The 25,504-nt window shown below is 42.5% G+C and overlaps 1 protein-coding gene across 3 annotated transcripts in view; it reads left to right on the forward strand.

The window, feature by feature from the left end:
* RNGTT (RNA guanylyltransferase and 5'-phosphatase) overlaps positions 1 to 25,504 on the forward strand; it is a 601,184-nt gene that overhangs the window by 534,993 nt on the left and 40,687 nt on the right. The window lies entirely within an intron of this gene.

Raw genomic sequence — 25,504 nt, forward strand, 5'->3', positions numbered from 1 at the left:
TTCTAGCGAATACAGTGATTTAATAAAACATATATGTCAGGAGAGCTGCCAAGTTCTCTAAGAAATTACGCAATTCATTTATACATCCATTTTGAAAACAAAAGATGAAAATGATGCACATAAGTTACTGTTAAATTTTGTAAATATAAATCTTTAATTTTTATTACAATGTTTTTGCTAATAATTTCATACAGGATATTTAGTTGTAACGCATCCACTCTGCTACACATGGCTCCCTCCTACATCACCTACATTGCTGTACTGTTTCTTTTTTATATGAATTGTATGTCATTATGCAGTATGTATGTGTTCTGCAGGTACCATATAGTGTGATAGGTGCACTAATCTTATAAACTAACATTCCTAGATTTTCCAAACATCACGGGTACACATGAATACCCATAATATGTGCACACCTAAACCACAGCATCACCATGTCGTGAGCGATCGTGTTGACCCATGAGCAGCTGCCCTGTCATTTCAATTCAGAAGCTTTTGAAACCAATCAAGTGCCTGATAATCCGGTACATGATTCTAAGTTTTGGCCAGGTTCAAATTAGATCACATCTGGAATTTATAGAATTTCCAGAGCATGCAGAATTGACCAACAAATTATTACTACAAATAATCCATTTACTGAGTACACTACCAACAATAAAGCCAAAGCCGTCTAGATACAGGTATAAATGGGCTAATTATTAATACACATATTCATAAAGATCAGCAGTGTGTGAGAAATACACCTATGTTTAAGCAGATAAGTACATCTTACCAAATTGTATATGCTTTGGAGAGCTTAATCTTTATTAGTTTGTATGGTTTTCTGGCTTCCACTCAAGGGCAGTGTGCGTTAGACTCATCCGGGGGCACAAAACGATGGATGTTGCTGCATAAATGGGGGCTATTTTCTCTTCATACAACAAAATAGCACAGACCCCCAGATGGCATCTCTGTCTGATACAGATTTTTTCATAATGTAATTTACATTGAACACTCTTTTGTAGCTTTTTTTTTTTTTTTTTTTAAATTGAGATGTTGGGTATTTGATTTGAGATTAAAGGAGTTGTCTGGGATTTGAAAAAAGGAAGCGAACAGAAGGAAATATGATAAAACTAATAGCCTATCCCAGGATGGTGACTGTAATAGAAAATGTATTCACTCAGAGGCAGAGTTCTTGTCCCAGGACGACTGTCGTCTGTATAATAATACCCAGGACAAAGCAATGTGGAGGTCCCTTTGTGTGTTGCCCCGCAGGTTAGCTTAGTGGGAGCTGCACTCACTACACTGTTTAGTACAGGGCACATCGGAGTGAGTTTAGATGAGACGGCCACCTTCCCCTCTATCCCATCTCCTGCTTGGCTCCACTCGCATCACACGGTACATTCGTGTATGGTGTTTTGATGTAGGCACTGATTGTAAGTGTAGCAGGAGCCACTCTCCGAAACACTTTGGAGTGGTTACCCCCCTTCCCAGCAGGTGAGTGCTTATGTCATCTGAATAATTGCCTGATGATCCAGGGTCATTGGTCTGCTGGCCTCCCCTAACCTCTATTGGTTTCTCTGCAGTGGTGATCTGTGATATGTCCACATGACTGCAACAGCCAATCTGTGGCCTTAGCAGTGATCCTAGCATGCACTGCACAAGATTGATGAGACTAGTGATTGGCTGTTGAAGTCTCATGAATGTATGGCTCGTTACCACTATAGGAAAGTTAGCAGAGCCCAGCAGGGATCAACAGAGTTGTGTGAGATCCTCCTGTAGGTTTAATTTTTACGAACCCAGGCAATCTATTAGCTATATGTATTATCAGTAATACAAAAATTAAAATATGCATAACTACTAATGCATAGACGTGTCTTCCTATCTATTCCATATCTGCAATCAAAGCCATTTTCTTCTCTTCCTGCAACTCTAGATACCCCTTTTATAACACCAGCCTTCTTTGTCAGACTCTGCTCACTCAACACAATTCTTACCCATATATTGTCAGAGTGGAGTATATGAAGTGTGACGCTAGTTCACACAATAGAATGCAATGCAATCAGCAACTTGTTTCATATTTTATACAAAATCAGACCACATTCAAATGAAGTAATACTCTCAAAAATGCTGTGTCTGATATCGCCCCCTCCTGTTCCAGGATATCACCCAAAGAACATAAGATGCTTAGCTGCCTGGTCTTTTACAAAGTTATTTATCTAAAAATTAGTAATTTTTTCATTTTATAATGCTTGGTTGATTGGAACGATGTCTATTTTCTCATCATTTAGTGTTTTTTCTTATGTTCAGAAATAGGGAGCATGTTATCTACAAGTCCAGTATTATAGTTCAGAAAAAATGGCAGCTAGGCACGTAAGGGCTCAGCGAGGACAGTGGGTACTGTAGAGCCGAACGGTTGCCGGAAGGTGCACGAGGTGCTGCATGTTACCAAGTACCTGAGATACGGTCTATTCTGTGTATTAATAAACCGAATGGACTTTTGTTTTAACCCTGAGTGTCCCAGCGGCCAAGTGAGTACTCCCCGTCCACAGATAGTGGAGAATCGCTACATCTCACATACTGAGGTTGTGTGTGGCACAACCACTGGTAATATGAAGATATCAGCTGCTGCAGCATCTGCGAACGTATGTAAGGAAAGGAGATTAGACGTGGATAAACTCTGCACTGCTGAATTTGAAAAAGGATCCAATTATCAAAGTGAAGGAAGGTGGTTTATTGTCAACGCGTTTCAAAGTCAAAACTGATTCCTTCCTCAGATGCTTGTGGTTGTCCTGAGGACAGTGTCAGTTTTGACTTTGAAACTCATTGAAAATAAACCACCTTCCTTCACTTTGATAATTGGATCCTCTTTCAAATTCAGCAGCGCAGACATTATCCACTTCCCATCTTCTTACGTCTCTACTATGGCTCTGCCAATGTGTATCAGCGATATAATCCACTTCATGCAGTTGAAGTCCTCATGCATCTCTCATCTTCACAGTTTTATGTGTTTATGCATGTAAAAATTCAGTTTTTTTTAGTTGCTATGACAGTACTTGGGTGTTCCAATTTTGAAACGTTTTATACTTGCATATATATGAGATTATCATTGACTAGGCCACTGCTCCATTGTGTCTATAACATGATGGACAACGACAGCAACTTTTTGGTAGTGCATCAGAATGAAGGAGAGGCTTGCAGCACCAATCATTGAGCTTTTTGCTGGAATCACACCAGCGAGCGCATCAGAAACCATGTGCTAATGAAACTGTGTTAACTCTGCTGAGAGTGGGAGGCGAGTGTCCGTGCTCTGTGCTGCGATTCTCTCCATGGGTGCGGAGAAGACGGAGAAAGTAATTTCTCCATCTCCTCAATGGCCTGATTCTGTATATATCGGCCTGCACTAGGGTGACATCTGAGTGCGGTCTAATGTTTCACTCACACCCATAGGCTTGTATGGGTGCGAGTGAGCCGAGTCTCGCTGCCACTCTCAAATTGTTCTCTTATGCCAAATCCGCATGAGCAAATAATTGCAGATCTATGTTTTATAGTATAGCACTCGGCCGTATTATACAGTAGTGTGACTCCGGCCTTAGGGACATTTCTGACGTCTGTGAGGTTAGTTTCACACTTGCGCCTTTTAGCGCTGCGTTTCGAGCGCACATCAAACGCATTGAAAAAACGTGTGCAAGCACTTGTAAACGCTGCGATTTTTCGTCGCATCATCGTGCGCATTTCGACAAAAAACCGCAGCGTTTGCGTTTTCAAGCGTTTGCGTTTTTTATGCGCATGATGTCACAATCGGAGGAGGAAAATTGTAGAAAAATACTTGCAACAGACACCACCAATGGGACATCACTGGGCGTGTGTTATGGTAATTCTTTATATAGACCCTGTCTACAGCTGTACTATTCACATTTGCTTTCTTTTTCTCGTGTCAACATGGATCTGCGCTGGAAGAGTTTTCACTTTAATTTGGATCTGGACATCAGTATGGCACAGGCTTATGCAGTTGCTTGCCATCAACAAATGGAGAGAGAGACACAGCAAATACGGCAGCGGCGGCATTTGTGGATACATCGATTGTTGAACTCCGGGAGAGCCGGGGAGCGTACCACACCCTCTACAGCGAGCTCCAGGCAAACCCAGAGAAATTTACTGATTAGACACGGATGTACCAACAAAGCTTAAAGGATTTACTTGCTCGTGTTGAACAATCCATCCGGAGACAGGACACACAGCTCCGTCGTGCAATTCCTCCTGAGGAACGGCTCCTGGTCACATTACGGTACGTTATATTTACAAACCAATGCCTGCATAATTTTCTTTGTTGTGACATGTACTTTTCCAAACCTGGCAGAATTCTTTTTATGCTATGTACTAAATTTTTTTTTAATTGTGTTAAAAAGCAATATACAGAAATAATAATTTTACTTCTTTCTCTGTTTAGCAGATTCCTGGCGACTGGAGAGACCCTATCTTCACTTCCGATACCGGATTGGAATCTCCACCTTGTTGGGAATTGTTGCGGACACCTGCCGGGCTTTGTGGGACATTCTCTGTCCAGAATTTATGCCCCTGCCCACCGCAGAAAAGTGGATGGAAATTGCTGACATTCTGGACAGTCTGCAATTTCCCCAACTGTTTGGGAGCTGTTTATGGTAAACACATATGAATCATCAAACCCAAAAGAGCTGGATCTGAGTACTATAATTACAAAAAGTACTTTTCTACAGTACTCATGGCCATTGCGGATGCCAGATATATGTTTGTAACAGTGGACATTGGGGCATTTGGCCGTGGGAATGACTCCCAGGCTTTTAAAAACTCGGACATGGGCCGGAGGTTATATGGCAACCAATTTAATTTCCCCATGCCACAGCCTTTTACCCACACCGAAGCTCCGCCACAGCCCTTTGTAATGGTTGGGGATGAGGCTTTTCAAATGTGCGCAAACCTACAGAAACCATACTCCCAACAGTGACTTGGACTACACCAAAAAAAATTTTAATTACTGTCTGACCAGGGCCAGAAGAACTGTAGAGTGTGCTTTTGGGATTCTTGTCTCCCAATTTCGCATTCTCGGCACAGCCATTAATCTTAAACTGGAAGCAGTGGATGAGGTGGTGAAGGCGTGTGTGGTTCTACATAATTTTGTAATGGCTCAAGAGCACCCGACCTTTGAACTCGATGATGCTGCTCCTAACCCATTGCCTGAATTCACTCAGCACCCTCTCAGGTCATCCGTTGAAGTTGGCCAAATGAGGGACCAATTTGCGGCCTACTTCATCTCAGATGTAGGACGGGTGGAATGGCAAGATCAAATGGTGTAAAAATATTTTCTTGTGTGTATGTTAATAAAAAAAAGTTAATAAACTGTTTTGATACCTGTACCGAGTGCACTATGTATTTTTACACTACAATACAATAATCAACTGCCCATGTGAATTCATGATGCTGTGTTTTGTGCCTCATGAATTTACTAGCACTCCTGAATAGGTGACTATACATACACACAATTTGTATGACCTTTATCAACTCTACAGTTTGCAGCAACAGTGGATAATACAAAGCGACGGTGAATAATACAAATAATATTTGTGTCACATGACCTGAATTTTAAAATTTGTGTGATGGTTAGGCAGTAGCATCTGTCAATCGTTATGACACCTGACCATGTGACTCTAAATATTATTTGTAGGATCAACACTGTGGCTTAAGTTTGAAATGAGACTGGAGAGATAATAAAGTTTATAAAATTACTACAATCCCCAGGCCTAGTGTCATGCTGAAGTGAGGACGCCAAAAATAACGCATCCTGACTTCAGAATGTTATCACACCTGGGCAGGTAAATACACATATGAGTTAAACTACAGCATCGCTACAGTCTGCGTGAAATATATTCAGACTGAAGTGACGCTGCAGGTGAAAAATCATGTGTATTCACCGGCCCAGTTTTGATATATAGTTGTGATACTAGGCCTGGGTATTGTACTGTACATATGACGTGTATTTTACCCATCATTTCCTCATTTTATTCAACACTCACTGAATAGAGGATGTCGTTAATTACAAGATATATCTAGAATCCCCCCTGGGCTGGTCTCACAATAACTGAATTGAGGATGTTAGAAAACAGAACATCCTCAATTCAATTTTTAGGATACCTGCTAAGGTGACAATAGATATGCCTTGCACTCAACACCATCCTCTATTCAGTCTGTGCAATTTTAGCAAACTGAATAGACTGGTGGTGAAAATACAAGTCATATATTTGTGTTTTTGGCTACACATATCTCCTTGACAGACACAAGAAACGTGTCAGTAGTGGAGTTATGAGTTGTCAAATACACATTGTGTACGGTGCAGTGTGTGTAGGCGGTGAAAAACACATTAATCAAACTTTATTATGGTAAACCTGAAATGAAAATTTATTTTTTTTATAATATGAAAAATTAACTTTATTTTTTACCCCGTTTGGGGGAAGATGAGAGCAAGTTTGGGGTGTGCAGTGACGGTGAACGGCTTACAGTGGTGAAGGTGTTCTAGGCGAAGGGGCCACAAAAGTTGTGGGGGAAGGGAGGTAAGTGATTGAAATGGAGGTAGACTCACTACTAGGAGAGGGGGGAGGTACAGTTAAAGTTCTGCGAACTTTTTTGTTTCTCCTGAGACTGTCCTGCCTGGACCTCCTTGTGCCCAATGACCGCCTTGATTCTTGGCTCCGGCTGGAACTTGGGGCAAATAAGGAATGGAGGTCCCCTGTTTGCTGCTGCTGTGGCTGCTGCTGCTGTGGGTGCTGCGGCTGCTGCTGCTGCTCAGTGGTGGCAGGGGACAGGTTGCAGGGTGCTGCTCCAGATGCTGTGGAAATAAAAGAAAAACAATACTGTCATGCATTTGCAAGAAGCATCAGCTGTGGAATAGAAAAGCATAGTAAGAAAAAAAAAAAAAAAATACTTAAGCTCTGGTGGCAAGGACCGGTCTTAGGAACTCCAAATTGTGATGGTACCGGTATTTGTTTCTGGTCCTTGCCGCTGACCCACTGCGAACCTGTTCCTCAGCAAGAACATCAGTGTTGAAGCGGTCCTTCATCGAGCGCCAACGTGTTCGGACTTTGTTCACTGTTGGAAATACAAAGAAAATATATTTGTGTATGATGCAAGATATATTCTTGAAGTAAGTACAACAGTGCTATCAGGAAAAACAGTGAAGGCAGCACAATTCAGCAATACAATACCCAAAGCAGTCACTGTTGATACTGATATTACTGTTGTATTTACTGATAGAATAGTAGCAAAGTACAGAATCAACAGGCAAACTCACAACGGGGAACAGAACCGGGTCAGAACCATATAAACAAGCTATAACAGCGAACAGGCACACAGGTCACCACACTCGGCCAAAGGCAAAAGTATAACTGACAGGGATTGGAGCTTCCCAGGGGTTTAAGAAGCTCTCCCAGAACCATAGAGAGGCCACAATCATTAACCCCAGGTGTGCAGGTCAAAACCTGCACTGAGCTCCAGACATTAACCCCTGACGTGCAGCTCAAAAACCTGCACTGGGATCATGACAGATATATTCTATCAGTAAATACAACAGTAATATCAGGATCAACAGTGACTGCTTTGGGTATTGTATTGCTGAATTGTGCTGCTTTCACTGTGGATCCTGATATTACTGTTGTGTTTACTGATAGAATATATCTGTCATGATCCCAGTGCAGGTTTTTGAGCTGCACGTCAGGGGTTAATGTCTGGAGCTCAGTGCAGGTTTTGACCTGCACACCTGGGGTTAATGATTGTGGCCTCTCTATGGTTCTGGGAGAGCTTCTTAAACCCCTGGGAAGCTCCAATCCCTGTCAGTTATACTTTTGCCTTTGGCCGAGTGTGGTGACCTCTGTGTGCCTGTGCCTGTTAGTTGTTATAGCTTGTTTATATGATTCTGACCCGGTTCTGTTCCCCGTTGTGAGTTTGCCTGTTGATTCTGTACTTCGCTACCCTCCCTGTGTATGACTCATTGCCTGTGATCTGACTACTCTCTGCTCGCCCCTCTTGTACCTTGCAGCTATCTCTGTGTATGATTCATTGGCTACGTCCTGACTATCCTCCCTGTCTATGGCCCTTGGTAACTTTGTCTCGCAGTTACCCTGCTAGGAGTTCTCGTGCAGCTCCTAGCTCTATGGAGTTTAGGCCACGCCCCCAGCAGTCACGTGCTTCAGGTCCTGCTGTTCTGAAGTACACACCTACTCGGCTGCTGCCGCTCCACAGGTATCTTTGAGCACAGTTTGCTTTACTCAGGACACGTGCACTGGCTCAGTGAGCAAGTGCAGTGCGGTGTTCCTGACAATATCTATCAGTAAACACAACAGTGCCATCATGAAAAACAGTGAAAGCAGCACAATTCAGCAATACAATACCCAAAGCAGTCACTGTTGATCCTGATATTACTGTTATGTTTACTGATAGAATATATCTATCAGTAAACACAACAGTGCCATCAGGAAAAACAGTAAAGGCAGCACAATTCAGCAGTACAAAACCCAAAGCAGTCACTGTTGATCCAGATATACTGTTGTGTTTCCTGCTAGAATATATCTAGCTGGATACACAACAGTGTCATCAAGGACAATAGTCACTGCGGCATCACAGAGCAGGGAAAGACGAGGTTGCAGGGGCTCTGTCCCATCCATCCATCAACGCTGCGGCCACCTCATTCCATAGCTGCCGGGTCACCACATTGTCCTTGTGAAGCTGGTCACGGCTGTCCCACAACGGGACACGCTCCTGAACCAGGCGGATCAGGTGTTCATTATCCAGGTAGACCTCTTCATCCCGTTGTGGAACCTATTAAAAAAGACACTCATTAGTATATTGGAATGTATGAATTAAAAGGTTCTAAAAAGAAACAGAAAAGAAGAAAGATAGAAGGTTAAAAAAAAAAAAGGGACATTCAAAATAATTTTATACTTACATTGCGTCTCACCGCCGGGACTTGGCTTTGCTTCTCCCCCTGTTCGACCTCACTAGCCGTGTCCGCTGAAGATGATGTCTGAAAAAAAGAAAAAAAAATTATTAGTCATTTGTAGATGCAGCAGCTGTACTTACGAAAGGCACGAAAATAATCACCTCACTCTCTGATTGGGCCAGTTCTTCCCGAGATGGTGAATAATTTGATCCTGAAGACATACTGCATGTAAAAAAAAAAAAAAAAAAAAAAGCATTAGTACATAATACATTTGTCAAGACAGGCACACATTTTAGATGTAAGAATACTCACATTCTTGCTGCTGAAGCTTGAATCCAAAATTCTGTGTTATTTTTCAAGGTGTCTGCTCTCCAGGCTGTCTGTAGAGTTATGGTACAGTACAGGGAGACACCTTCTTTTATTCTAGACTTATCTCAAACAATGTTTCTTGTGTAGGGGGTAGTTTGAACCAGTGTCTAGACATTGTTTACTCAAACTTTCCATGCGCTGACATGCGCTGAGCCATGCGCTCGCCAGCGCACCCATAGACTGTAATGTAGTTTTTTTGCGCACACATGCGCATGCGCTTTTTTAATCAGTTGGGCGGAGCAAAAAATGCAACATGTAGCATCTGGGCGCACACCTGGAAAATGCGCAGCGCACGACAAACGCTGATGAACACGTGCAAGCGCTATACAATGCGCACCCATGTTAAAGATAGGGGAGCATTGCGCATGCTTACTATAGCGCACGATGCGCTGCACGATAAAACGCTAATGTGAAACCAGCCTTAGTCGCGTACTTGTTTTATCTGTTTTATTTTTTTCAAGAATGTGACACGTACCCATTATAAAACCGTATACGCTAATCAGAAGAGCAAAACAGAATTGATAACAATAAAATATTCACAAAATAAATTACACAGACAAAAATCTCGAAAATGGAACACAAAGTGCAAATACAAGACATACCGTAAAAGCAAAAAAATTCACAACCAATAATAGAAAACATATGTAAATCTAGTTATCAACATTGGTAGCAATGATAAATTTATATATTGTATAATGAAATGGTAACAAGAAAAGATAACAATCGGTAATCACAACCTGATTGTAAAAAGATTAAATTGTAACATTAGAGAAATTTTACTTTCTAATGAGCAAATGCTAACAAGTGTGGCCATTCTAGTAAACACTGGGGTTTGTAATTCTGCCAAGTATTGGTCACAAAGGGGCTATTAGTGAATAACAAAGCCCTAAAGAAAGTATCATCATCCCAATCATTTACATAATAAACTTCTAGTCACAACCTGATTGTAACAACTGATGTCATGATGCTGATGAGTTTACCCCACAAGCATAGACACCTCTCCTCTCTTCTAAAGACCCACACCCTCGGTCCGCAAAAAATCACAGTGAAATACTTAATCTGACTCCTAGATCAAAATGACCTATACAAGTTTATCCCAGGCAGCACATAGATGACATCAATGTCTGGTCTGTACACTGTCCATGATTAACATGGTAAAGAATAGGAGAAATGTTGCAGGGTTTTTTCCCCCATCAGTGAAACATCACAAATTAAACACTAATGGTAAAACCTAACACTCTGGTCAAACAGTGATGAAAATAAAATATAAAACACGAAGTCAATGGCTAAAATTAATGATATCCGACAGAAAGATTCCACCTAGGCATTTTAAAAAGCCAAAATGAGAATGTGATGGTCTGTGCAAATACCAATTTGTTCGGTAAGATCACAGAAACCACAACAAATTTGAAACTGGATGCTCTAAAATCTACACACTCTTTTAGCATCCATCAGGAGGAGGAGCCTGGCATCCGCTCAGATCCTGACGCAGGGGTGACTGTATCATGGCGCTACCATGAGGCGAAGTCAAGAACAGTTGGTGATAGGAGGTAGTGCCAGAAAGTTTAGACCACATGTGTAGACAGAGAGACCTCCAGTAGCAGGCCCACCCCAGCCACAACGGGACACAATGGCATGAATTGTGTGAATATGCATATTAGCCAACATGCTGAATGTTCATGGATGCAGGAGGTGACGGTGTGAAATGTAGTGGTGTGGTGGAGGTGTATTTTACAGCCTTAAAGTGACTAATGCACTTCTGCAAGTGGCCAATTGACAGGGCAATCAGTAGTCCCTTAGGCCCCTTTCAAACAGTGTTTTATCCTACATTCAGTGTCCACCTTGGGGCTTATGTCCGAACCCCATTAGCAAAACAGGATTTGGGTGTACAGCATTATGTAGTCTATTACGTTGTGCTGTCCACCTCCAGTGGGGCATTTAAGGTTGAAAATGATGCACAACAGAGTACATTATGACCCCCATCTACACTAATATAGTCAGTGGCCCCGTTGGTGCATATGCTCAAATCCCATTTTGAGGGCGGTTTGGGCGTTAGCCCCGATGCGTTTCCTGAATGTAGGATAAAAAAAATGCTGTGTGAAAGGGTCCTTACAGATCTACTGTGCTCTAATAAGAAGGTTGCATAGCTTACAATAACATTGGTGCATCCCATCCTAGTGGGAACTGTTGTTCACGGTTTGTGAATTACAAAAACGAATATATTCAGCTCACCTTTTTTACTTGTCACGTTGGAGGCAGTTCTTTGATGAAGGTGCTAGGAAATGTCACAAGCTGACATAAATGCAAAGATCCAAATATTCCAGCACATCATCTTACTTAAAAATAGACTCTTTATTGAGAAATCTTCATTAAAAATCCAAAAGCAGGATACAGGTTAATAAACCATGGTAAAGACAGGCATTTACGTGTTTCAACTCAACAGAGTCTTACTCATAAAGAGTATGAGTAAGACTCTGTTGAGTTGAAACGCGTAAATGCCTGTCTTTACCATGGTTTATTAACCTGTATCCTGCTTTTGGATTTTTAATGAAGATTTCTCAATAAAGAGTCTATTTTTAAGTAAGAAGATGTGCTGCAATATTTGGATCTTTGTTTGTGAATTACTATGCTAGCTGGCACTGTGGTTCCCTGCCAAAGTGAGAAGTAAAATCAATAATCTTATTATTGTTATTTTTTTTATGGCGAGACAAACAAATTAGTTACCCCATACCATGTATTGAATAACTAAACCACTACAAAAATTACGTTAAATGGTATCTGTCTCCAGGTTTTTGCTATGTAATCTGAGAGCAGCCTGCTGTAGGAACACAGACCCTGATTCCAGTGATGCATCATTTACTTTACTGGGTGCTGCAGTTTTGATTAAAAACTGTTTTATATGCTACAGATCTACCATTCTCTAATGTTGAGCTGTGCATAACCCAGGCTGGAACACAGAAATATACCAATACCGCCAGTGATAATCTCCTGATGATAAAACAATGATTATCTATAAAAAGAAAAAAAAAACAAGCAGATGAGTAAGTAATACATCAGTGGAATCAGGGTCTCTTCCCCTAAATTATTTTGTTCGTAGATCAGTTAGCAAAAACCTGGTAACAGATTCCCTTTAAATAGCTAACCATTTTACTGTTTGTATCTTCCTGGCATGTGTCCTAAAACTAGCCATTTATTGAAATGGTGTATGGTTATTGCTAGCATTGTAAAATATTCATTACTTAGTCATGGGTCGAATTCAGCACAAGGCTGTTCAGGTTCAGTAAATGTACTAGAAAGTACAATTTATTATACAATGATAGAAATTGTAAAGAAACAGATGCTTACTAATTGGGGTGGGAAACTGACAATGTGACATCTGTTCCTTCCTATTTCTTGGTAGAAAATACAGCTGTCTGAACCTTTAGTTTTACTGTAGAATATAATCCTGCATTTGCTATTACCTAACATGGTTCAAAGAAAGGTTTCTATTTATTGTTCTTTGCTCTTCTCCAATTTTTAGATGACATATGGCTCCATATATCTTGAAATACCTGTGCACAAAACCTTTTTGTAGTGGTCATTCAGATTTAGGAGAGAATCCAAGGTAACATAATGTGTGTTTATTATGCAGAATTTACTGTATCCTCGGGGGACGGCAACAATGAGTTTGTGGGGTATGGAGTTGATTTAGTTTTTTCTTTATAATTAGAAATGTGATAGATTTGTTTTTGGTGTTTGAGGACATATTTTCCTTTTATTTGAGTTTGTTTCAGGGATAGCTTTTCTTAACCTAACACTCTACTCGTTATACCTTGATTCAGAACACTGTAAGGGACATAAACCCGCTCTCACTATGCCAGTCTTGTTGAAATAGAATGCGCCTAATTCATTAAAGGGATCGGTCACTACTCAGACAACCTCTTCAGAATCTCTATTCTCCACCCCTCTTTCCCTCAGTAAAATACTAAAACTTTTACTCTCCTGCGGTGTCGGCTCTTTTTCAGAGGTGTTGTCCCTGGCTCCTCCCGGTGATTGTGTTACATTATGTCCTGCATTCCCTGTGGCCATTTAGTTCAGTTGTCAGAATGAGAGGAGAATGAAAACAGCGTTGATTGGCCACAGCGATTGCATGACACAATGTCAAGCATTTCTAGGGAGATACAGTGCCAACACCACTGGAATGGCGCCAGTGCCAGAGTTGAGTAGAAGTGTTATTATTTTACTTGGAGGAAACATAGGAATTTGAAGGGGTTGTCCAAGAAGTGGACAATCCCTTTTAGAGGCACGCACCAGTTAGTGAATTTGGCACATTTTCTGAGTGTCATGCGTCAACATATCAAAAATACTGCTCCAGTTAGAGAATAGTAGTTTCATTTCTGACTTTCAAAATGCAGGTGCTTTTGCTGAATTCCATGGGCAGACAGGGCTACATCCCAGGAATCTGCCCATTTTGGCTAAAATGATTTAAACTGGTGTGAAAAGTCCAAAACTTGCAAAATGTTTTCGCAGCTCCCAATTGATCAAAACTTTTGCAATTTTTCAAAGCTTTTATACCACTTTTCTAGCTTTATGAATTGGCTGCTAACTTTCTACATGCTAACAGCTTGTCACAGCGATACCACCACAGAGTGGTCTCCTCTATTTCAGGGGTCAGAAGATCGCAGTGTTTGGGTACACGCACACCTGCACTGGTTGGATCTTCTTTGCTTTCCAGTTAGCTGTACAGATTTCCCTTGTAATTTTTGTTGCAAGGGTTAAGCAGTTTTGTTGGTCACCTATAGCTTTCCATCCTGGATTATCTCAGCTGTTCTCATTTCTCCACTCCCTCTGGTATAAGTACTCACATCTTAGATTGGGTAGTTACCAGTGATAGCTTGCTATATCTTGATATCGTTATGGAGGTGTGCGATCTGGAAAGAGAAGTCATCTTGAAGTCATCTCCGTAGATTGCTGTTTGGAAGTTTGTTTGGTGTCTTTCTTTATCTGCCTTTTGGTTTGTCAAATCCTTCCTTTCCCTTTATACCTTTCCGTAGTCTGGGTGCGCATTGAGTGATTACTGTTTTTTACCCTTGTCGGTTTCCCTTTGTGTTCAGATCTTAGAGCAGGACTATTGCTTAGGGTAAGACAGGAATAGGAAAGCGATTGCTGCATGGGGTGAAAGAACCCGTCTAAGGATGTTAGGGAGCTTAGGGTTGGCCCCTTTCAATAGAGGCAGTGCTCCCCTTCCCAATCATCTCACCATGCGCCATCTGGCTCCATGGTGGAGTGTGACATCCAGGGACTTCCCGGGAGTGGTGCTGCTTGTCTGTCAGCAGTCAAGTCCCACCTCGCCATCAGAGGGCAGGTGAATACCAGGTAGGCACTATGCCTTGTACCTCCAGGGAGGCCTGGTCCATCATGCAGAGGATCTACACCCGCCAGTGTGACACAGCTAATGTCTACCATCTCCATGATGCATTCAGTTGTTGACAGAGTTGACAGTGAAGCATAAAATGCTTTCCTCAAGCTTTTGATTTTAGGTGAACACCGTTATGAGTTTGATGTTTAACTCTAGTTCTCAGGATTTACAAGACGTAACAACTCAGTATTTCATAATATTAAAAAAAAAAATCATTTCTTTGTGAATATTTTTTATTTTGAAGTTTCTGCTCTTTAGTTGATCTCACCATCTCAAAGTGAGTGACCACAACCTCAACAAAATGTGAAGGTTTGAAGGGCAGGTCCTCTTTCTTTTATTGCTAATGTATTGTAATGTATTGTATTTGCTCATTTGACTGTTGTGTGCATCGTAGACTGTGTGTTAACGTTCCTCTATTTCACATGTACAGCAGCAAGTACCCTGTAGGCTGCGACACGTTATGAATAATGGCTCATAACGGAGGAATGTCCCTTAATATTGTTTAGCTTTGTTAGGAAATTATCTGATATAAGCTATTAACCAAAGCCAAACATATCTATTCCTTTGGCTTCCTGAGTTATAGGGAAGTGTCTTGGCCCTGATTTCCTGTATATTTTATACTGTCACATTACCTATTAATGTAATCACTGTAGCACAGCTGCAATATGGAGTTTGATTTACTTAGCATAATTTGGTGCATACTGATTGCAATAAGCTCTAATGTGTTTATAATACATTATTTAAATGTATTTGTAGTTTACCCAATCCTACATAATATTATATGTGAAAGATGCAATTTAGCATGAGTGTGTGGGTAAGGTTGCTCTCACAGCCTGCTTTGCAGTGCCTGCTGGTTGTATTCCCGTAGAAATCTCCATTACACCACACATAGCTATAGTATCCATAGATTCCCATTTATCTGCTGGGGGCCAAAAAAGGCCTTTTAGCCTCTATTGGGCCGGTATATTGTGGGTAGAAATTTATTTTGACATATGGAAGAAATTTGCTGACAACGCAGTGGCTCACTGTGACTTACAGTTTAAAAAGTATCACGCGCAATATACTTTAAGGGACTCTGTCAGCATAGATTGTACATGTGTTCGGCGCATCATGGCAGGGCAAATCATTTAACTTCACCTTCCCACCTGTTTTCCCTCTGCCTCCACTCCCCCTCTCTTCTTTGATTGAGAGCTCTGGCCGTCAATAGAAATAGATGGAAAATAAGCGGGTGGGAAGGTGTAATTACCGTAAATGATTTTCCACAACATAGGTGCACCGAGCACTTGCACGTGGTTTGAGAAGTTGTTCTGTGCGGACAGAGTCCCTTTAACCTACTATATTTTAGGAGATTCTCCTGATGTACAGCCACACTGGGCACTGCAAAACGTACCATGAGAAAACCTTACATACGTGGCTTCTTTGAAATCCTTGTTTAAATAGACTGTCAGCAAATATGACTATTCAAACCAAGCACTGGCGCTCGGTACATCATGGCGGGGCCAATCATTTATATGCATCTTCCCACCTGATTGGTTTCCATCTATCTCCATCCACCTCTTCTTTGATTGACTGCTTTGGCTTCATAGAGCCAGAGAACGGCATAGACAGATGGAAATCATGTAGGTGGAAAGGTTTACTTAAATGATTGGCCCCGCCATGATGCACCAAGTGCCTTACTTGGCTTGAATATGGCATTCTGTGCTGACAGTCCATTTAATTACTTCCAGACCATGTAAAGTAAATTTGCGATATTGACCCGGGCAGTGTATGGCACAGACTCCGGAACAGCCAACATCTGCCTGTAACACCAACGACTGGCACTAGCTCAGAAACCGAATGTTCATTGTCAATCATTGACTGCGGTGTTTATGTGGCCAGGTTGCCTTTAAACCAGAATTACCATTCATTGGTTACTGCACTTCCTCTAAAAAGTGATAATGATTAAAACACTGTAGCCCAAAATGATGTTAATGAAAAGCATCAGCTCTTGGCACAAAAAAATATGCCCTCACAAAGCTCAAGTGATTGGGGGAGAGGGGTGGTAAGTTACCATTCTCAGGAAATGGCGACAAAAAGTTCTCTTTTTCCTCTTCTACGGAGTTTCCATATTATTTAAAACACTAAAATATAAATAAATACGTAGAAGTTTGGTGCCGCCCTAATTGTACTGACCTGATGTATCCTATTGCCAGGTGTTTTTACTGCACAATGAACACTGTAAAAACAATGGCCTAATTGCAGGCGCTTTCTTTTCTCTCGTTTTTTGTTTTCACAACACTTGTAATTTTATTTTCTTAAAGTAAATATTGTCATTCAAATCTGCAGCTTGCCCCAAACCTTCATACTGTTATCAGGAAAATAAAAAGACTTTGGCTGTTGGAAGGAGAGGGAAAAACAGAAGCACAAAACATCATGTGAAATCTTGCTGTCATGAAAGGGTTAGCTCTCTGGGCATTGCGACTGCGTAGGTATGTTTAGTTTTCCCATGATGGACAAGTAACACTTTTTGCGGTTTAGTAAGGGAAATGTTCTGAATGATTAACCCCTAAAACTCTCTAAAATGACTGTACCATATCAAACATGGTGACTGCCAAGAAGCGACTGACCGAATGTGAAGTGGCATGCGGCAGATTGCAGGCAGCCGGAACCAAGTGTTTATACTGGCTGAATGCTTAATATGCACAGTCCATTGTATGAGCGGCCCTGTGAGAGAGCCTGGTTATTTCAGAAATGTCCTTGAAATGGGAATGGTTTGCTGGATCATGAATACTTATCCTCTTGGCTTAGCAGAAGGTGAAATGAAACTGGGTTTCTGTGGTTCAAACAGAAAACTTGACTCTTTTATGTTCTGTTTTCTGTTGGGGGATATTGATATTTTTGTTTGATATGAAGCACTGTGAGAGAATTGGAGCTGTTTTCAGGCCATCTTTTGTGGTCTTCAGAGAGTCTGTGTAGAAAATACAGTGTGAGAGGATTAGCACTAAACCCAGCGATTATTAAACTTTGGAAAAAATGTAAAGTTTTGTGTGGATGTCCATTGGCAGTTCAAAAATTATTTTTTATTGATCCCTTGTCTCCATGAGCTTTCCACTTGTCATGACCTCAACCTGCAGAAAAACACTTTATTCTATCTTATTCCTCATTAGTATGTGCGTTGGAAGCCATTCCGTTAGAGTACTTAGTGTTTCAAATACGTAAAGCTATTTTGTGTGGGTTTTGTCCATAGGGTCTGTTCACATGAGCATATTTTCAGTTCGAAATTTTTTCATTGACCAAATCTGCTTGTGAAAAAATTTGCAGCAAGTACTAGTTTCTTCCATGTGTCAGCTGAGACTCAGTCATTCAAGTCTACGGGTGCGGCATAAACTTAGATTCTATATGGAGCCACAGTGCAGCATCTGTTTTTTTACGGATACGTTGCAATTCTGTAACATAGGAGACTGTAAATGATTAAAAAAAAAACTAGTTGCGCACGGCTGACAAGTGAGAAAAATATCATCCAAGTTTTCTGAATGAAACTGACGACTTTTTATACAGTCCTGCGGACTTAGCCTAATTGTGATGTTGAATGCATATTCCATCAAAAATGGACTGACAAAAGAGGTAAGATGCCAAATATTCACTGAACAACAGCTGTCGATTAGAGATGAGCAATTTGTTCCCCTGATTTGTGTTTTGCCAATTTGCACTGTGGTTCACATTTCAATACCCCTTAGGATTCATTGGGTGCAATCACCGGTATGTGAATAGACCTAGTTAAAGAAAGTGTTAATATTAAAATGTAAGATATTAAAATGTAAGCTATGACCAGAGCATTTCGATATACCAGCTACTGTTTCAGAAAGCTGAAGCACATTTATATTTACTTTGCTGGTTTTCAAAATTTTGTAACTTACAGCAATAGTACAGTAAACTAAAAAAGGGGGCACAAGTTACAACGCACACCAAAAGCTCAGAGCCCTGCTGACTCATCCCAGGAACGATCTATGAGCGGGAATCAGCAGAGACAGTAGGTAGAGGCAATGCCAAGGCGCTGCTGAAGAAGAGCCGTGACCTCCATGCTCAACCTAAAAAGAAGAATCGATCTGTGTTTGTAAAGTAAAAAGCCGGTGGGCAGAGGAGGATGGTATAAACTTCTCCCGAAATGTTGATGTGCTGAAATATATGAGTGTTCTGCAAGGTAACACAGCACTGCCGGATGGTTGGGAATCTACTGGGGTATTCAAAGTCTTCAGCCTCGAGTTCATGCTAACAGAATTTTAAAGATATTAATGCCCTAAATGTATTTTTTTTAGAAAACTCTAATTTATAGCTTGGTCTGAGCTGTGACAGCATAATCATACTGCTGCAAAGTTGCTGTTGTCAAGTATACAATTGAGAAAATTAATTACTGACTAAAGCTTCATAGACATTTGTATCGTGGTTGGTGCCATCACTGTCGGAGACAAAAGTATAGGGGTACATTAAAGAGAATCTGTCAGCAGGCTTTTGCTATGTAATCTAAAGACTGCAGTAGATAGAGACTGAAATACTGAATTCAGGGATGTGTCACTTGTCAAAGTGTGTGCTCTTTACTAAAAGTGAAGGATTTATCACCAAGATATTAACATTGCCAGACTACACTAGTCCGGCAACGCCCCCTCGTATAGTAAGCACCTCACTGTCTATGGACTTTGTATGTGGAGAGCCTGGTGTGCAAATTGGCAGCTTACTCAGCTCTGCTGCATTCTATATCTAAAAGCTCTGATTGTGTGAGAACGGCTGCCCCCAGTAATCTTAGTCTGGTTTCACATTAGCGTGCCGGGGTTCTGCGGAGGGCTGCATACTTCCTCCCTGAAGCTCCACCCAATTCTGCACTTCTTTCATTTAAGTCCGCCTACTTCTGCATGCATCCTGTTGTGAGTTCATTTTCCCCTTCGTCACTGAGGTCTGGTGAACTCCCTATTCTGGTAAAGGAAGGTAATGAGCCTGATTATCAGGCACCTGAGCCTGATGATGATGACTGGCTGAGTGGAGTCACGGACTGGATATAAGGCTGCCGACGCCCTTCTGCCCTGTGGGTGATTTCTCTGTGGACTTCTAGGAGACCAGTCTGATTCCTGCTCCTCTAAAGCTAAGTTTTCTGCTTTGCCTGTTAGCATTTGTGTTTTGTTCTTGTTTTCCTTGCTTTTCTGGATTCTTCCATTCCCTGCTGGGGTGAGCTGAATCTCCTTTTGCCGGTTGCTCTGTCTTCAGAATATTCCTGAGTACTGACATAGCTTTTTGAAGCCTAGCGTCTTCACGGCCTTTTTCACTGTCAGTTTGTTGGCTCTTATTTTCATAGGGTTTTTCACGGATTGCAGACAGCAGCCTTCCTGTCCTTTCCTATCTAGTTAGCTTAGGCCCCGTCTTTGCTCAGTCTATCTTGCTCAGTCTATCTTTCTGTCTGTGTTAGTGTTCTTTCTTCTTTCTTCACCTTCATTATATGTTGGGGGCTGCCTTTTGCTTTGGGGTCTGCTCTGGGGCAGTTTAGATTTCCCTTTCTGTCTTTAGGCTATATAGTCCTCCGGCTGTGTTCGAGGAGTCTAGGGCATCGTAGGAACCCCCCACGGCTACTGCTAGTTGTGTTGATAGGTTAGGGGTCTGCAATCCGATAGCTGCCAACTTCTCTGGTTTTCTGGATTTAGCTAGCATTTCAGTTTTTGCCTCCTACGGTGACTCATTCATAACAGCATCCTGTGTACCTGTCTTTAACATTGGGTATGCAGTATGTTTTTTTACTTCTTTTCTCAAATCAGCCTGCGGTGGCTCAGTGGGAATCAAGAAGGTGACAAGCGGCTTCCGGTAACTCGGCGGGGTTACGAAGGGGACAAGCGGCTTTCTGTAACTCAGCAGGGTTACGAAGAGGACACTAGCCGCTGTGTGTGAAAGGCAGCCGGTGGTGTCGGTGATCGGTGACAGCAGGAGCTGTGGTGGTGCCAACAAAGACTTGTGTGGTATCGTAAAAAAGACAAACTGTTGTGTGAACTGTGGTCTGAGAAGACCAGTAAAATGGACATGGGGAAATCCCGAAAGGGGGCGGTGGCCCAAAACGGGGTGGTAGCCCAAAAGGGGGTGGAGTCCCAGAAGGGTGCCGTGACCCAAATCGGGGTGGTAGCCCAAAGGGGGTGGAGTCCCATAAGGGGGCGGTGACCCAAATTGGGGTGGTAACTCAAAAAGGGGTGGAGTCCCAGGAGGGGGCGGCGACCCAATGTGGGGTGGTTCAGGAAATAGCAGCACTGGGTACCTCAGTGGACATGTCTGGAATACCGCAGTGTGTGTGTATGACTTGGTCAGAATGTGGGTTATCCTTTCCGGATAGTAAGGATGGGCCACAGGTGTGTACTGTGATGTTGCGCCGGAAAAGAGTCTCTGGTCGGCTGGACTCAAAGAGAGGTGACTCTGACAGGAACTTCACTCACTTTCTGGCTGACCCAGAAAATGGTCCAGTTCGCTGTAAACATGGGGTCATGGTGAGCTATGCCGTAGACAGAGTAATGTTTGACCCGTCTCACAGCGTTGAGTGCCAAGGGGGCGGTATACCACCAGACTTAGTCTATGCCTTGGAGAGGGGCCAGGACTTTGTCATGTTTGAGAATGTGTGGCATGAGGATGGAGACATTTCTACTGTGGGGCTAGTAGACACTGAGACGCTGACGCCTTCTAAAGTGGACAGGTCAGATGTGTAGAAGTGACCGGAGGAAAGGGTACATCTGCCCAACTTATGGACCTGACGTCTCGTGATATGACGGATGGTGGGCGGGGAGATGAGACGACTGGACTAGACACACGGGTGGACGGTAACTGGAGGGTTCACTCGGCTGACGGGACTGACCCAGTTGTACTCTTTGACAATATAATTAAAGAGTTAGTAGTGCACCACGTGCTGGCTAAAAGAGAACAAGATCGTGAGATACAGTTAATAAAGGAGACAGTGGAAGGACATCTCGAATGAGAAAGAGTCCTGAGACAAATGACCGAGCACAGGGTTTAGGGGCTCGAGAAAGAAGTCTTGGAGCTCAGAGGTCACCTATCCATCTGGCAAAATGTGAACAAGAGCCTTAAGGAAGAGATGGAGGAACTCAGAGGAGTAGTAGAAGGTCTTCTGCGGGAAAAGAACTTGGACGGAGATGTACAGCAGCCGGGTCCGAGTGATAACAAGACGGAACTGCCAGTACCCATCTTGGCAAAGGGTCGTGAAGAGATAAAATCTCCTGAAGTTGGTGAGCAAAGAGCTGAAGAAAACAGTCACCCGGTCGGGTCAACTGTAGTGAGGGAAGTGTTCGTGGTAAAGCCAGAGTCTTCTGTCCAGGAAGAGAGCAAGACCACGACCTTCCAGTCTGTGATTGATGTACCAGAAGACATGCAAGAAGCCTGTGATGAGGAAGGTGTGCATGAGACTTTCAAAGAGGGGTCAAAGCGTGTGAAGTGCACTGGACACCTGAGACTTGGCAGTTGGTTATAATATCAGCCAGAGAAGATACATCAAACCGAGTAGCTGTCCTGAAAGAAATGCACTTGCAATGTCTCCACGCCAAACAGCTGGTCAGGTGGAGTAATACGAAAGCTGCTCGACGCCTAGAGTTAGCAAGGGAGGCTATGGATCGGCTGGGTTTGCAGAAAGATGTGGTTCCGGTACCCAAAGGTCTGATTGGGTGAATCATTGGGAGATCCGGGAAGGTAGGGGAAGACCTTGTAAATATCTCCCGTGTGGTGAGAGTGAGGATCCCTCCTGATGATGAAGACCAGGTATCCAAGTGGATAGGATTCCCATCATGGTGGTTGGCTCCGTGGAAAGCCTGAGAGACTTTCGGATGCTCTTGGAGTATCGAGTGGGGTACCTACAAGAGATTGAGCTATTGAGGCTGGACTGTCGCCAAATCAATAAAGAGATACCCAACACCAGGTGGCGGCCACCTTCAACCCAAGATGTAAGGACCCGAAGGGTTCCTCCAAGTAGTGACATGGCAGGTGGCCGAAGAATGTCAGCGAGTGGCAGTTCGACGGACCGTGCGAGGCTGAGAGACATTAGTTCCTGTGAGACGCTGACTGGGTCAGACTCAGGCCAGACAGTAGGCCCGACTAAGACTGATGACTGTACCAGCCAGGAGAGCCGGTCAGTGGGAGAAAGGTCAGGTGACGAAACACACTATAGGAGGGTGGTGACTAAACAATGTCTGATGACGCAGACAGACTGTGACTGGAGGGCCAAGGAGCAAGGCCAATATGCTGACCGCTGGGGGCGGGGGTGGCCTAACGTAGAGATGAGGCCGGATGACGGACGGAGACGGTTGCAGAGGTGTTGCTTCAATGTGTCAGGGAGAAGTCTCCAGGTAACTAGGGAGAAGAGTGGGCCTAGTTACCTACAAACCCACCCAGGGGGTGTGTTTAAAGAACACTTGTAAAGAGTGTGAGTGGTTGAAGGACCTGTGATGAGGTCATAGCCATGTAACCCGGTGGGCATGGCTACGGACCATATATGGTGGCCAGGATAAGTCACATGTGAATGCAGGGACCAGGTTGGTCCAGTGTGGAAGGTCCTGCTGAGAAATGGGGCTGCCTGCCTGACCGCAAGGAACGCTGTGGTGAATGACTGCACGTGTCTGAGAGTTCCCAGGGGAGGGAATGAACGTCTGCAGTAAGCTGAAGCAGCCATGAGGAAACCCGGATGTGGGTGAGATAAGTTAAGCTAAGAGAGCCTGTATGCTGGACATTGTACAACCTGTGTGAACACAAGGTTTACAGAGTGAAGCTTTGTCATGGACGCTCTACTGTTTATATGCTGTTTCCAGTTGCTGCTGTAGGTTTATGATGTTGAATAAACCGCATGGACTATGCTTGTTTTATGGAAAACCCGTGCTGGATCTAGTTTTGTGGCTGCCAGGCGAGTATCCCCTACCCGAATGACAGCGCTACCTCACTATATATATATATATATAATATATATATGTGTGTATAATATATGTGTGTGTGTGTGTGTGTGTGATCACTCGGTACTTTACTATTGGCTGTATATTTTGTATTGGGTCATTTCCCACACATTGATTCACACTCATATGTAGTGTGATTTCTTGTAACTTTTACATTGTGATTGTAAGTATTTGTTCCCTTCTGCTGATTTTACCCTTCCACTATTTGAGTCCTCTTTCTTTTTTGTTTTCCTAATTGTTTTGATTTTATTGATTTTTCATATAGCTTACAATCTATGGAGGAGACTAACCTCCTAACACCAATTCATCTAATTTTATTTATAATAAAAAAAAGGCAAATACAGATGTGTAACCTAGTAAAATAGATTTTCTTCCAACATTATATATACTGTAAATTCTGCATAATGCTATGTTGTCTAAAACGGTGTGAGATTAAAAAGATATACGAAGGACTCCATGTCTCAGCTCCCTCAAAATGCTGTAAGTGTCTGTACCCTACTTACCACCACTGATGAGATTTCTCGTATTAGAAATGGCCTTAATCTGTGCTTTCTGCTGTTGATGTTTTTTTTAACCATTGTAAATAGTTTTTTCCTTCTTTTTGAAAATCAATAAAATAAAAGATAAACTAGATAGGAACACAGTGCTAACGCGCACTAATTCTTCCAAAGGAAACCTATCCGGGAGACATGTTTTCTGTGACTTATCTTTAATTGGCCATTATGTTATATAAATTAAGTTTCTTATCTCTTTTAGACCTGGCAATACTTTTTTTTTTTTTTTAACCCCTAAGTGATTAGGAATTTCTCAGTTTGTGCACTTTAATCTTTATTTCCTTTTCTTGCAAGAACCATAACTTTTTTTTATTTGTCCATCAACATAGTCATCTGAGGACTTCGACGGATAAGTTGTAATTTTGACTGACACCATTCAGTTTACCATACTGAAAAACAAGAAAAAAAATCCTTTTTGCGGCATTTTTTATTTTGGGTACACGCTTTAATTTTTATTGTTACAATTTTGGGGTACATACTATGCTTTGAACTTTTTATTGCATTTTTTGTAGGGAGTGCAGCGCCCCCCAAAAAATCTGTTCTGTTTTGTCTTTTTGGTATTTATCGTATGTTTACGTAATTATACAAATTGGTAGATCGTCAGAGTAAGGGCCCCGTCACACATAGTGACGCACCAGCGATCCCGACAACGATATGACCTTGTCAGGATCGCTGGTGTATCGCTACATGATCGGTGGTGAGCTGCCAAACAGTCAGCTTCACCAGCGATCAGCACCAGCGACACGCAGGTAACAAGCGACGCACATCGCTTAATTACCCACTGTGTACCTTAGTTGCCAGCGCGCTGGTGCAGGGAGCTGGTAATCAAGGTACAAATCAGGTTTCTAAGCGGCGCGCGGCACTTAGAAACCCGATGTGTACCTTGGTTACCAGCTCCCTGCACCAGCGCGCTGGTAACTAAGGTACACATCGGGTTTCTAAGCGCCGTGCGGCGCTTAGAAACCCGATGTGTACCTTAGTTACCAGCGCCAGCTCGCTGGTCTCCCGCCTGCCACACGCAGCGATACGTGCTGGCCAGCAGGATACCAGCGATCAAAAAAATGTCCTGGCCATTCCAGGACAATCAGCGATACCCGGCAGGGAGGCCGGTCGCTGGTGTCACACACAGCAATCTCACTGGTGAGATCGCTGTTGCGTCGCAAAACTTGTGACTCAGCAGCGATTTTGGTAGCGAGATCGCTGTGTGTGATGGGGGCTTTAAGTTAAAATAATTACATAACGTGATTGTCTTTTTTGTCGATTTACTTTTTATATGATGGCAAAGTTGTAG

The sequence above is a fragment of the Dendrobates tinctorius genome, unplaced genomic scaffold, assembly GCF_039654945.1.
Source record: "Dendrobates tinctorius isolate UK_male_01 unplaced genomic scaffold, ASM3965494v1 ptg000111l, whole genome shotgun sequence".
In the NCBI taxonomy this organism is placed as follows: domain Eukaryota; kingdom Metazoa; phylum Chordata; class Amphibia; order Anura; family Dendrobatidae; genus Dendrobates; species Dendrobates tinctorius.